At 45.4% G+C, this 11,082-nt stretch overlaps 1 long non-coding RNA gene across 4 annotated transcripts in view; it reads right to left on the bottom strand.

The window, feature by feature from the left end:
* LOC107833277 (uncharacterized) overlaps window positions 1-5,282 on the bottom strand; it is an 8,730-nt gene extending 3,448 nt beyond the window's left edge. Inside the window, exons 1-3 of one of the 4 annotated variants that reach the window (XR_001658999.1) lie at window positions 2,541-5,282; window positions 1,956-2,169; window positions 1,718-1,819 (exon numbers count right to left, since the gene is read on the bottom strand). This is a non-coding gene — a long non-coding RNA (uncharacterized LOC107833277). Of the gene's footprint in view, window positions 1-1,717; window positions 1,820-1,955 lie in introns of all 4 variants that reach the window. The other 3 variants (XR_001659000.1, XR_001658998.1, XR_001658997.1) reach the window with 3 other exon arrangements.
* Window positions 5,283-11,082: the final 5,800 nt, after the last annotated feature.

Raw genomic sequence — 11,082 nt, 5'->3', positions numbered from 1 at the left:
TAATGGCAACCCCTCTTAACCTGCAGCAACATGCAATTTACATCATTAACAGGAAACTGGACACACACACACACACACACACACACACACACACACACACACATTGTTTTAGTTGCTCATCGCTGCTTTAGCTCATCAGTTTCTGGAGAGAATAATCTTAGAAGTTGTTTCTTATTTATTTACATATATTAAATGTTTTTTACACACTTATAATCACACTGGACAACATTCACATCTACACACACACACACACACACACACACACACACACACACACACACACACACACTTACACTAACTGTCTGCAGGATTAAAGACAGAAATGGGCAAAAGCAACAGCTTTAATAGTGGACCTGTGTGTGTGTGTGTGTGTGTTGTGAGAATTTGTACACACACTTGATTTTAGTTTTGGCACAACGACAGCCAGTTTAATCCTGCCCCCCCATCCCTCACTGAGCTTGGCCACAACTAAAACAGGTAATATACACCGACTCCTGCTGAACACACACTGCAGTGTGTGTGTGAGTGTGCGTATATGTGTGTGTGTGTGCGTATATGTGTGCGTGTGTGTGCGTGTGTGTGCGTGTGTGTGCGTGTGTGTGTGTGTGTGTTGTATGGGCGTTCACAGCTATTTTGGAGAAGGATTCTTTGGCTGAAACAGGGAAGATCTGACTCTGGTGCAGGTGCCACCAACAGTCTTGGGTGTTGTCCAAGTCAGTGGCAGGCTGCTCATCTCCTGAGTCTCTGAAATGTGTGTGTGTGTGTGTGTGTGTGTGTGTGTGTGTGTGTGTGTGACATGACCTAGCTGTGGTTAAAAACAGGAGTTGTAAGTAGAGTTAATAAAGGCTTCTGGAGCAGCATCTTCCTCTGGTGGTTTGGCCCCCTCCCCTTTTCTGCTTCCTTATTTTCTGCATGTGTGTGTTTCAGTGTGTGTGTGTGTGTTCTTATCTGTGTGTGTGTGTGTGCAGAAAGTAGACATGCACCTGATCACCGGTTTGGAGCCACAGAGTTTCTCTTTCTCAGTGTCTGATTTTGTTTGCATATTTTAAGCCATTTGAGCTGAAATATTATTTCATAAAAGAGAAAATATTCTGAAACATAAAACAAGTTTATTATCTAATTTATGTTTAGAGGAATAAAATAATTTGCTTTTGTCTATTAAGCAATTAGCTTAATAAATTAGCTTAGTTTTATTGACCAACAAATTTACTTTCACAAGTGGAGCATTGTAGCGAAATTTTGGTAAATTTCATAATTTGAAATGTGTTGAGAGAAGAAAGAGCAGAGGATCTGAACAGTGTGGCAGATAATTAGCTCCTATTTTTAAACATTTGCTGTTAATCTGATCATAAATTGATCATAAATTGATCATAAATTGATCATAAATTGATCATAAATTGATCAATGAATCTGTAGTTTTCGATGAAAACTTCAGAACTTACAGGTTTCTCTTTTCATCCGTTATTTGATGTTACATTTAGTTATTTTTGCTTTTCTACTTTGTGCTTTTTATTCAGACTATTGGCAGCAAAGCAGCCCACAGCATGATGCTGCCACCGCCCTGCTAGTGGTGAGAACAGGGTTAGATGCCTTTGCTGATGTTCCTGTTTTACTTTTAAACTTTACATCATTGTAGTTTTGTTTTGCTCAAGCTGCAGCACAAAGTAAAAATCAAAACTAGATTGAGGTCGTTAGTAAGAACAAGGGACTCTGTGACCTTTGACCTGACTTGACTTTAACTCCCAGGCTCCTGAGGCACCAGCGACCTTCTTCCTTTTTTCTTTATGATGATGAATTTTTCCAGATGTCTGAAGTGATTCTGAGGACAAGAGAAGAAAAAAACCAAAACTGAAAACAATCATTTATTTTTGTTTTTAAAAATCATTTCACTCCCATGTCGTCTAATTGTTCCTCCCTGGAAAGAGGAATATTCCTGTTTGTTGGCGTAAATGAACCTGGGTTCTGCTGGACCTGAGCAGCTCCACTTCCCCTCCCTCTGGGTTCTGTTTGGATATTTCGGTCCGATTGAGGAAAACCTGGTAAATCTGCGCTTCCTGGCCCTGGGAGTGCAGCTCCAGCAGAAGATCCTCCTTCCCTTTGTTGCTCAGACTTGGATGGTTTGAATCGGGCAGACAGCCAAGCTGCAATCCGTGCACCTCCTGACTTCATCTGAAATTAGAAACGAGAAGTCGGCTCTCTGGAGAGGATGAGCGCTACTTTCACACAGCGCCGCATGCATGCAGGAGAGCATGAAGTGACAATGTCAAAATATCAACACCTCTTTTTTTTGTACTTCTGGGTCCCGGCGTGCAGGGAATGAAGAAGTAACAGCACTAGTTAATTCCCCTCTCTGAAAGGTGTGACATGTTTAAATGTAATGACTTGGCTTGCTGAACTGAAACCAAACACTGCTTTAAACCACAGAGGTGTCGTGGATGGGAGCCGAGAAAGAAAGGGCGCACGGAGGCAAAGGTTTCTTATCCAAATTAATACAGAGCCTCGCTTTTCATCAAAGCCTTTATTGAGTAATATAGACTCACAATGGCTCTTTCAACGTTCTCTTGGCAAAAGGCTGCAGCAGATTCATGTCCTCTTTTTTCTCCACACCAAACATTTTCCTTATTCGGCGCTCCTATCTGGGAGCGGGTTCCTGCTATTCATCTATTCCCCTCGCATCTCGCCTTTCTGGAGCCATCTTTTCACTGACAGCCTCCCTCTCCTCAACCTCCCTGGTCACCGGGGAGCTCATTCTTAGTCGCACAAAAAACGTCCGTCACGGATTGCCTTCCTCCCGTCTGCCTGTGAATTAGCTGTGTGATTACACTGAGCTAGTGGGGTAAAGCCCGCGCCCGGATTAGGGGCTGCTGGTGCCGGGGCCAGGCGGGCCGCGGACGGACCGACGGATGAACGCTCCGACGGGCTAACTGGCCACAGAGGAGGGCAGAGTCAGGATCTGCATGGCATGCAGTTGTCACTTTGGCACATCGCACTGATACTGCTGCAGGGAAAGGCCAGCCAGATGGAGCCGCAGCCAGGAAGCCACAAAGAGGACAGAGTCCGGGCTTTGGACGGTTATTTTTAGTTCTGACGGCTGTGGGGGGGGAGGGGGGCTGACATTAAGTTAAGAGGAACTAGATTCTTCTGTGCAGTCGGACGATTCGTCTTTGTGTTCAAATGTCAAGGAATCAGAAATAGATTAATGGAAATCAACAAATTCTGGAGTTTTTTTGATTTATGAGCCTCCAGTCCTGGTCAGCCTTCCTGACGTGACGTCAGGTTCATGGACATCAGGACATCTGAGCCTCCGTCATCAGGAGGAAACGAGGATCCACGGGCCAATCAGGACCAGGATGCTGATCTTCATCCCGGCTGCTTCACACTCTGCAGTGAAACCTGCAGATCAAAACCTGAAGTTCAGAATCACATCGTCTGCAAACTGCAGAACGTTCATATTGAACATAAAACGTCCTTGTGTTTCCTCGTCTTTTGTTGCTAATTGCCAAACTGTTCTGACAGCAACGCTCTTGCACAATAAGATTAATGGCTGGATTTGCTTCAAAGTTACGTCACTCCATTGTTTATGGAGTGACTGCAGACAGGGCAGCCTTTCTTCAGCTCCGTCTGTGAGAACGAGACCAACCAGCTCTGTCTTCACTTGCTCACAATCATTTCTAATGTGTGTGAAACCATAAATTAAGATGACAAATGAAGTGGCGTGCTGTGTGTGCGAGCCAACCCAAACACGGGGCCGACATCCATGAAACGTGGTAGAAAACAAACCTGGCTCTGGGTTCTGCTTGTAAAAGCCCAAACCGACCCGTGGGAGCGTCTCTGATGGGGCGAGCGCAGGATGAGATGAAGCAGAGGAGGGATGGATGGATGGATGGATGGAGGGAGGAACGGTTACAAAGCAACAGCCACAAAATCATCCCTTTAACATCAAGGGCAACGGCGATTATGAAGCTTTGCTCTGCTCTGGCGGCGCAGTTAGTCTGCGTAGAAGTACAATAAAGATAGCGAATTATGACTGAGATGTATTTCTCCCGCTGAGGACGGGTATCACCCGGCCGTCCGTTTAAAGCTTCCTTCATTACCTTACGCAATTTGATTTTTGTGAAATCTAAGCAGAATTTTTAATGGTATGCCACACTGCTCAATAATTCCTGTGATAAGAGGCGGGGAGAATGGGAGTGCAACGGCCTGTGTAAATCTGTGACTGAAGACAGGGAGGTTATCGCCGCCCCAGCCTCCATCCTTCCCTCGCTCTCTGCTCTCATCCTTCACTTCCTCCCGTTTCCTGCTCTCTTTGTCTACATTTAGGATGCTCACCTCTTCCTCCTCTGGCGTCTCGTAGCAACACGCTCCCAAGCGCCGATCGATCGTCTGTGCCTTTGGTGGAGCACATATGAATCCATTTTTATCTCGTCTGAAGCGTTTCCGCCTCTTGTTGTCCTTTTTAATAAAAGCAGATAAAGCCGGGCTTCATTAAAAAGGTCAGCGTTTGTTTATGTTGCTGTGGAGGAGCCGGAGGTTTGCAGAAAGACCTTGGATGTATATCAGCGTCCATCAGGAGGGGACCTTTCATTACACTCCTATACTAATAATGTTAAAACACACACACACACAGGGCCCAGATAAGGCTCGCCTTTAAAAGCGGATGCATTATTTAACACAGCAGCTAATGGCCCAGATTGTCCTGTAACAATTGAATAACATCGGCTGATAACGCTGAGCCTTTGCTCTGCACCTTTTAAAGGACGGCCCTGTGGAAGTGCAGATAGCGCCGCTGCACCAAAGAAGAATGAGAGCCAGTTGCTCCATCATAAAATAAGATCGCTGCCAGAGGTCCGGACCTGAGCAGAAGAGAAACTGGCAGAGTAAACGGGGAGCGGGGCAGGAATCAATAACATGCTGGTCAGTATTAATCTGGCATCAATAAAGCCTGGATCTTTTACTTTTCATGGTAATGGCTCCAGTCGTCTCCTAAAGTGCCTCTCAAGTGCTTAAAGGGATCCTGATAGCATCTTATCAGGCAGAAGGGCCAGCAGAGGCAGGGAGGAACCGGCCGGTCCGAGTGAAGGTCAGCACCGACTGGGTCCTGGTCCGGTTTGATCCTGGACTGTGGTTCCGTCTGTAGATCCTGGTTGTCGGCCTTCAGCCACTCAGCCAAACGCTTCCTCTGTAAACAGGCGGGGTCACGACCTCTGATGCTTCAGCCGGGTGTTGGTGTCACCGTCGTGTCGTCTTCATCAGATCCAGCGATTTGTCCAGCGCTGATCCAACGTCCTGGAAAAGTCTGCAGACATACGGAACGAATATCTGTGCCTTCCGGATTAACTTATCCATTATCCGTCCGACGTTGGGCGGCCAGAAGTTGGCTACACTGACCCCGAAGTGCTAATCATAGACATTAGCTTTGCTAAAGCTAATGCTAAAGCACTCACTTCAGTTCCTTGCAAGACTAAATCCTCCAGAACTAAATGAATCTTTTCTAATATCCTGTTTGGTTTGTGATGCTGTGAGTTTCTGTGGAGGAAACACCAGGAGAGGACACTTCAAAATAAGAGCATGATTTACACTTTGAACTCCTGGAGAAATCTGTACAGTTCAGAACCAAAACTTCAATAAAATGTCGAAATTTATTCACCTGAAAGTCGAGAAAACAGCCGAGTTAAAAAATGAGACTTTAAAATTTAGAGAATTCATTTAGAGGAAGCTAAAGGTTTTCAAAGCTAGCAAAAGTGCTAAATTAGCTTCCCTGTTAGCATGCTAATGGATTAGCCAAAGTGCGCTCACCACTGCAGCCATCATCAGTTTTAGACATGTTTTCATTTTTATCAGCATAGAAACGAAATATTTGGTGCAAATTAATCTGAGAATATTAACTTAGCATTTAAACACCCAAAAATATACAACAGAAAATCAGTTCATTTATTAGAAAATTAGTGGTTGCATGATAATGAAATAATGACAATCAGTTTTATCAAACTAATTGAACTGAATCAGTTTGAACAGATTCAAACTAAAACTTCTGATTGTAACAAACCAAACAGATGACTGTCAGAATTTATTCCTGTATTTTAAACGACTCAGCGTCCTGTTATTACGTCTGATATTTTCACTTTTCTCACACATTTCCCATATAATAACCTAAACTTTAATAAAACCTCAGTTTTCCGTTCAGACGGTTCACCTATTATAATGTATTTGATCTAATTCCAGATTCCATCTCAAATCTTTTCTTTAATCGGCCTTTAATAGACCATTTTTATCCGTCTACAGACAGCAGCTACTGCATAAAGTAAGTTTGTCTGCTTGGACTAGACCGTGTTGGATTTACTGCCGCCGTGTTTCTGCTCCCCACAAAGAAACTGGTTCTGAGTGACCGGTGGGACGTGAGGTCCTCCCAGCAGGGAGTCTGAAGGGACGAGCCGCCCCACAAATACTGTTACTGTGTGTGTGTGTGTGTGTGTGTGTGTGTTGGCAGCCTGCCCTGCTCACTGATCCTGTTGGATGCCGTCCATTGGCCCTCTTCCTCTTAACTCCCCCGTTCTTGTTCCTCTTCGTCTCTTTTTATTTCTGAGTTTGTTCCAGCGTCGCTCCGCTCTGCGTCTGACTCAGGAGTTAAACCTCGACTGGCGGACGGAAAAACTCACCTGGTCCAAACGCCGCGGGTCAGTCCGGCTCAAACAAGCCTCCGTTTGGCACCGGTTTGACTCTGTCGGTATTTAACTGTTAAACATTTCTAGAGATGATAATAAAACTCAAGTATTTCCATTTCCTGCAGGTTTCCTGACGGTTTCAGACGTTTAACAGACGTACCCAGAGCGAAGCGGCTCAGAGCCGACAGATTTTAAATCCACCCCAGTCATTTATTTTATTTCAGTAGAAAAAAAGAATAATTTTTCCTGTTTTATCCATAAAACTCTAAAATTCCCAATAATGAAACTAAACATTAATAATACTTCCTGCTGATTTTTATGCTGTCAGAAAAAGTGAAACAATAGTTTTTGGTACTAAACCCAACAACATTCCTCCAGGAATGATCTGAAATGTCCCCAAAAAGCTGAATATTCATTAAAATGCTGCAGATCTTTATGTCCGTAAAACTGAGATTATCCAATATCTGTACCAATAGAGCTGATTATCCCATTAAGCTGAACTGCTGCTATAAATAGTGTTTTAATGCTGATGTAGATTGAGGGTGGAGTGTTTCTAGCAGTGTGTTTTTTCTGGTGGTCCTGAATATTCTACACTAATACCATTCTCCAAATGTCAGAATGGGAGAGCATAAAAAGCTTTCAGATTTTATTTTTCACCTCCAGAGGAAAGAAGTCCAGGAGAGGCTTTCTTTTCTTCCTCCCTCCTCTGTCTGCCGCGCTGCCTCTCTCTATCCCCGCTTCACTCCTTCCCGTTTTATTCATATTCAACAGTCAATCATTTCTCTGAAAAAAAAGAGTGAGAGCGCGAGAGAGAGAGGGAAAGCAGGGAGAAATCCGGAGATTGCAGATGGAAGTGTTATTTTTTTCTTCATGTTCTTATCCTTCTGCATTTGAACCGGCGATGTGGAAAAGCGCTGGGAGCACCGCTTTACATAGCAGCCTCCCTCTCATCAAAAGCCGCCAATCGGCCCTAAATCAGCATGCAAAATGCCACTCAACCCTGTAGCCTTTATTAAAGTTTGCAGGGACTCAATTTGAGATAGCGATCGTTCCTATTAAAAAGCCAAATGTAAGATAGTTTTTTTATATAAATCTCAGGGTGGAATGGAATTGTTAATCAGCATAGGCTGATGTGATTTCTCTGTCACAAATCCTGCCCAGGGCTCAGCGGCACACCAGCTTTACCGTAACTTCGGGCTTAGCAGTCGCCACGGAAACCAGGGGAGGAGGGCGGGCTCGGCTGTGTGTGTGAGGGTGACGGGGTTCGGCTTAGCCCGGCGCCCCCGCCCCTCCCCGCCCGCCTTGATGAGAGCAGCGCCGATAACGAGCGCCGCTCTGTTTCTCCGCGTTGCAGGAGAAAAACTTTCACCTCCTCACATCAACCAGCCGGGAAGTTTGTTTCCCAGGCTCCCGCTTGTTTCGCTTCCACACTGTGAAATTGGGTGGCCCCCCAGTGTGACCCCAGAGCTGAGGTTTTAAAGTGGTTGGCCCCCACTGGCCCCCGCCCCCCAGCTTTAGCCACACAGACCCAGCAGGAACACAGAGGATCCCACTGGACGCAGCCAGCCTGCTGCAGCCTCTGGGGTTACGCCACGCGTCATGTGGACTCGGAATAATTAATGTTCTCTCTTTTTATGCCAATGAACATCTGAAAAGTGCGGCATGCACCTCTGTTCCGACTCCCTGAGTCTTGTTGGTCATTCTTCTTTGTCAGTTGTCTCAGGAAACATCAGTTTTCTGTACAGCATTTGATCTTCAGTTGGATTTTGGTCTGTACTTTAACTAGGACATTCTGACTAGTGATGTGAATTTTTTATCATCATCTGTAGCGTCGTTTACTTGGCAAATATGAATGTTTTATACACAGATAAACGCTTCTGAGTTCAGTTTTAATTTTGTGCTTTTGTTCAGACATTGTTATGATTTTGTGTAATATTTAATCAAACTTTTAATTTTAGCGCAAACAAATCACAATGATGATTCATTATTACATATAATATTTAAACTGCAGCCGGCTGCTGCTTTGTTTAAATGCAGATTTTTATTTCTTTATTTTCTCTGCTAACCCTCCAGTCTGTCTGATCCTCACACCTGATTGGCCACAAGGCTACCAATTAGAGCAGAGTCTGCCGTGAGCTGGGCGGAGCCACTGAGAGTGAGAGCTGAACAAGAAAACAGTTTTATTTTTATAGGGTTGCAACAAAAATAATTTCTACTTAGTCTCACATTCAGATTGATCCATTAAACATGAATAATTATTTAAACGTTTCTAAGGAAACCCAGCAGAGCTTCAAGTCGTTGACTTGCAGCATCAATCCTCCTGGACGTAGCGACAGCCGCCTGCGTTCTTGTTAACTTTTCAGCAATCCCTCGGATCGATCAAGCATGGAGCGACTGGAAAACCTCAACAAAACTCCAGCGGTCGGTCCAGTTTGGAAGCTTGTTTTCTGCAATCAGAACTTTTTCTTGAAGTCGGTTATTGGATGGATGACCAGCCGGCGGTTGTCCTGTTGGTATCTGAAGCTAAATGGTTGATTTTGATTTAATGGGGGGAACTAACTGCTGAGCAGGATTCTCATGCCCTCCTTCATGCAGTGGCCTCCAGATCCTCCTCTGGACGTCACACATCCAGATCTGTGTGAAGTCGACATCTGCAGTGCATTTGCAGTCTGAATTTTCCGTCTCCGTCTCCGTAAGTGGACGTGATTTTACCGGAGGACGGATTGAAACGCGACACCAGAGAACAGCCGATAACGCCGGCAGCTCGTCAGAGAAGTCCGGTTCTCATGGAAACCTGGTCGTGGTCCACGCCTGACCGCCGGCGGACAGAGCTTCGTCAGAGTGTCGGGTCAGCAGTGAGCTGAAGAGCTAAGAGTGTTTGTAATGATGCACATTCCCTGCCTTTGTCTCCGTCTGCGGTTGGATTAGCAGCTCCAACCTGGCAGAGAGTCAGGAGCCGTCCTCGCTCCGATGATGTCACAAAGCTCTTAGCTGATGGTTATCTGCCGGTTTGGCTGAGGCCGCCGGCTTGTGGTGTTGTTAGCAGGCTTGTGGTGCACGCGCTGGTGATTGCATTCACTGCGCTGCCATGGGGCGCATTATCCAGAGGGCTGATGGGAGAGATTGGGAGACGAAACCTGGGCCATCTCCTGTGGAGCCAAACCATTTGGCAAAGGTGGAAATGGAGCTGAACTCTGTGGGTCTGTTCAGATCCTGGAAAACGGGAAACAAATCCTGCTGGAGCTTCTTCAGTCATCACACCACGTCTCATCTGGTCCTCAGCTCTGCCTTTGTCTCAGGTTTATTCTTTAAAACGCTGATTATTATAACTGCTGTGCTTTATTTTATAGGAACAATTTCATCTTTCATTATTGAACGACCAACACTAAACCAAATAATCACATGGAGGTTCAGGTCCGTCATTTAGCAGTAAAGTAAAATACATCAATTTTTAAACATTTTATCCCATGTTTAGATTTCACAGTCCAACTTCTACATTTTCACCTTAAGAATAGAAATTCATTTTTCAGTCAAAGCAACACTTCGTCTCAGGACGTTCCCCGGTTCTACTGGACCCAAAGCATCAGCGTCAGATTTTAGTGTTGGAGGATTTCTCTTTAGGCTAAAGACCAGGAGCCATTTCTGCTGCTAGCGCTAGGCTAGCACGTTAGCGTTGGTTGTATTTACCCAGAATGCCCTGCTCTGCAGTCCACTTCCTGCTTTTGGAGCGGTCTCACATTCAAACCGAACCAGAGTTCACTTCAACCGAACCCAAACCGAGGTCTGGAGGACCAGAGGTCAGAGGTCGACTAGCATTCACACCTCACCAACCAAACCAGACTTTGACTAGGCAAACGGACCGGAGTCGGATTAAAACAGGTCAAACATGGCTGGTGTGACTGCATCCCATGATACTGCTTTGTGATTGGCTGATTTGCTATTTCTGCTAACGAGCAATTAACCCTGAAGTAACTCATGTAGAGAGCAGGAGATGGAAAAACCACAAAACGTCTAAAATTCATCAAAGTGACGATTTCCTGCGTTTAAAGCAGCAGAGATGGCGGACGTCACGCGCCGGGATCAGCAGACGATCTTCGGTCGTCTTTCTGAGCAGAAGCGCAGATGAACTACAGGAAAACAGGCAAACATGCTTTGCTTTGGGAGTTGGCGGGTTTCTCCCCTCGCTCTCCTCCGTATGATATGTTTACCAAATACCTGTTTAGAATGCGGCGGTGGCAGCGCCGCGCTCCCTTCAAGTCCCCGAGGATGCTCAGCAGTAAATGGCGGTATTATTTGTCAGCTCTGGCAGTGTCTTGAGGCTGCTTCAGAGAGATACAAGGAGGCAACTGATAAGGAGAGCATCAGAAGGGCAGTTAATTGCCTCCAGTCTCCGGGAGCTGGGGAATATTTAAAATCTATG

This window comes from Poecilia formosa, unplaced genomic scaffold, assembly GCF_000485575.1.
Source record: "Poecilia formosa unplaced genomic scaffold, Poecilia_formosa-5.1.2 Scaffold355, whole genome shotgun sequence".
Taxonomy (NCBI): domain Eukaryota; kingdom Metazoa; phylum Chordata; class Actinopteri; order Cyprinodontiformes; family Poeciliidae; genus Poecilia; species Poecilia formosa.
This window is presented reverse-complemented; position numbering and strand designations above follow the sequence as displayed.